This window comes from Fukomys damarensis, unplaced genomic scaffold, assembly GCF_012274545.1.
Source record: "Fukomys damarensis isolate Sample0158 unplaced genomic scaffold, DMR_v1.0_HiC HiC_scaffold_5, whole genome shotgun sequence".
NCBI classification, from domain to species: domain Eukaryota; kingdom Metazoa; phylum Chordata; class Mammalia; order Rodentia; family Bathyergidae; genus Fukomys; species Fukomys damarensis.
The window spans coordinates 20,924,171-20,928,198 of NW_022900917.1; positions in this window are offsets into that span (position 1 = coordinate 20,924,171).

The following is a 4,028-nucleotide window of genomic DNA, read 5'->3' on the forward strand; positions in this document are numbered from 1 at the left end:
GTTTCCCACGCCCTTTCTTTAAAGATGTTCAAAGTTGGGAACTCAGAAAAATACCCTTGATGACCACCTCTGTCTTTGCAGAGTGGGTCCAAAGACTTGCACAGTCAGGAGGTCTGAGAGTGCGCGGGGGGGACTTATGGGGGTTCAGGGGCGCCCGCACGGCTACCTTCCCGGCGCTTGAGACCTCTGCTGGGTATCTTTCCAAAAGAATTAAAAGAATCATATCACAGTGATATATGCACCCCTATGTTTATAGCGGTGTAGTTTGTAATAGCTAAACTTGGAAACAGCACTTGCCCATCAATTGGAAACTGGATAAAGAATATGTGGTTTTTCCATAAAATGGAATACTACTAAGCCATAAAGAATGAGATATTAGATTCATTCATAGGAAAATGGACACATATTGAGGATATACTAAGTGAAATAAATAAGTCACACATGTGTAAATACTGAATAGTTCCTCTGGTGTGAAAAACTATAATAGTACAGAAAATTGTAATGAGATAAAGGACAATGTGAAATAGGAAGAAAATGGCTAAAGGTGTAGGGAAAGTGGGAAAGATAGGGGAAATGTAATAAGGGAAAAGAAAAAAATATGAGAAAAGGAAACAATGGAAATGAAGTGTTTGTAAGTGGGGAGGGGAGGAGGGGGTGAAGGAAGGGCAGGGACAAGGGGAAAAAATGAGAACCAAGACCTGTCATGTATAGGTACAAGATCCCAATGATGAATGTAACTGTACTGTACACCTAAAATGTACCAATAAACTCAATTTAAAAAAGTATGGACAGCAAAAATGACCAATGTGAGGGTGCAGCATCAAAATTAGAAGATAGGTATGCTTTCAAAGACAGTCACTCAGAAACACCCCCCAAACAACAAAAGAACATGAAAAAAAAATAGATTCAATCGTAGCTAGATGATGTAAAGCATACTAATCTAAGATTAACTGGAACAAGTGAAAAAGCAGAAGACAATCTAAAGGGCAAAATTAAAGATAGCTAATGGGGGGGAGAGAGAGAGAGAGAGAGAGAGAGATAGCAGGGATGGGGTGAAACAAATGCAGCTAGAAGGGAAGGAAGGGGAAGGTACATAAAAGGAATTAAGAAATATTATGTACATGTGCCACCTCCTCAAGATGAATGCAATCATGTACTGAAAAAATGAACTAATAAAAAGAAAATATTGGCACTGTATCTTGGACATTTTTTTTTGTAACAGCATATCTACAGGTAAGTCATCCTACTACATAGAATTCAGTGCTGTAAATGTTTCTTTATGTATTTAGTCATTAACCTATTATTGAATATTTGGGTTGCTTACCATTTGGGGCCATTATGAACAATCCAGGAATGAATATTGTACTTTAAATGTCTACAAGTGTGTGTAATTCTTTTTTTTTTGGAACCAGGGTTAGAACTTGGGCCCTTGCGAGGCAGGCAGCAGAACCACTGAGCCAAATCCCTGGCCCAAGTGTGTGTAATCCATTAAGACAAATTGTTAGACATTGAGTTAATAGGTTAAAAAATTTAAGGTATAGATTGGTAGTACCAAGTTGATCCCCAGTAAGGATTTGTATTTCTGTTAACATTATGCTTGTGAGCTTTCTTTTTTCTATACTCTTGTCTTTACTGAATATTATCTGTCCTTTAAATTTTTGCCAGTAGTGTATAATGCTCACTTACTTTGCATGTCTTCGAATAGTAGAGAAGTGCAGCCTCTTTTTAAATACATAATTTTTATCCTTTTGAGGGTACTTTATTTGGAAAAAATTTCAAATTTATTAAGCTAATTTCAAACTTATCAAAAGGTGCAAATATGAAAATAATACAGGAAACAGCTATACTTTCCTCCTAGGTTCCTACATTGTGTATGTATGCATGGCTGTATGTACATACATATTTTTACTGAATCTTTTGAGGGCTATCTGTGTTTTAGCTCTTTATATATTTTTGTGTATATATTTCATGAGAACAGAAATATTCTTAAGTAATCTCAGTGAAGTCCCCAATTTCATAACCTTATATTAATACAGTATTTTAATCTACCATTCATATTCCAGTTTTGTTCACAGACAGGTATGTTAGCACACACCTGTAACCTCAGCACTAGGGAGGCCAAGGCAGGAAGATCATCATGAGTTCAAGGCCAGCCAGGGCTGCATAGTGAATTCAGGGCCAGCTTGAAGTGCATAGTGAGACCCTGTCTCAGAAAACAAAAGAAAAGAAAACAAAACAAGGCCAATTTTGTTCACTGACATAATAATGTCCTTGATAGTACTGTAAAAGACTCAGTCTAGGGTAAGTGATTGCAATTAATTTTCTTGCCTAGTCAGTCATTTAATATGGAACATTTTCATGGCCACCCTTTGTCTTTTATATTATTGATATTTTATAAGAATATAGTTCTCCTCCTCCCTGTCCCACTTTCTTAGTAGAATATGTGTCGTTTTTCCTTGTCTCACATTTCCTCATAACAGATCGGAGTCACTCAATCCCGCAGAGTTGTTGCTGGGTCACTCTCAGGGTCACACATGTAGAGGCACACACTGTCCAACTCTCCCTTATTGGTGTTGGTAACAGCCATATGCCAAGTCCTCCATGCACAGATGTATGTTAAGTTCTTAGTTCAAAGATAAGTAATTTCTTCACCTACAAAACTACATCCTTGAGAGGAAGAAGAAACAGGAACAGGAAAATGACAATAACTTGTATCAGGTGCTCTAATGGAGGCGTGGACAATAAAGTAACTGAATCCACTTTCAGGAGTAACACTGGTCAGGGAAGTTGGGAAAGCTGCACAGTGATAAATGACTCAAGACCAGGGACTGTACTGATGGATATTTGATCCTGTACATAACTTGCCTTATACTCATTAAATAAGTATTGAATAAATCAATGGAAAAGTTACATATCTCAAAATACAACTGATGTCAAAATAGGATATGTGAATATATTTAATTTTTCTTTTTAGCACACCATTGATTACAGAACTGTATTGCTTTCGATGTTTCAGATGCTGAGGAAATATATTTACATGCTGAGAGGAAATGCTGCAATAAATTATGTGCAAAACTGTGCTATATAAATTTATGATATAACCTTTTCCAACGCAGTTTTATATCCAGCTAGAGACCTTGATCACAAAATTGAAATAAATACACACAGCATCAGAGATTTTAATGTGGAAAAAAGATTTCAGGAGTGCATCCATTCCAACTCTTCCTTCTTGGGCAGAGGCCACTTTTACAGATGGAGCTATGGGGTGCAGAGAGGCTTAAGGTAGAGGCTCAATGGTTATTGAGGACTTGATAACTCTGATTCTGTGACAAACATGTTTTTGGCAATAATTGGTGTCCACTCTATGAATGCTGTTCTTTGTGCATTGTGTTTTGTACTATTCCCTCTGAACTCCTAGGAAGGCTTATGATCATAGTTTCTATTTGTAGTTTCTGAGAGTCACAACTAAATCTTTCAATTACACACTAAGTTTACAAGTTCTGCTGAGGTGAGCCATCTAAACTATCACCGATGGAGATGTAGCAAGAGCCATATTTGTCATTACAAATTTTGTAGTAACTATAGTAAAAGAAATAACTTAGAAAAAAGAGTGAACTTAATTTTGATAGTTAATTTTAAGGACGCCCTCCAAAATTGTAGCATTTCAAATTCTAAAAGAAATATTATTGAAATACTGCTGAGGTATTATTGATACCTTCTCTTTTTCATTTGGTTTTAGATATATGGTGCATATTTAATAGTCCATCTTAATTTCAACTATCCAAAGTTCAGGGGCCCAATAGTTACATATAGATAGTGGTTGTTGTGTGATTCAATAGTCAAATACAATGAAGATCAAGAATGACCCTTTATAGCCTGGTGTGGTGGTGCACACTTGAAATACCAGCACTTGGGAGGCTGAGGCAGGAGGATCACTATGAGTTTGACGCCAGTCTGGGCTACACAATGAGTTCCAGGGCAGTCTGAACTACATAGTGAGACCCTGTCTCAAAAAAAAAAAAAAAAAA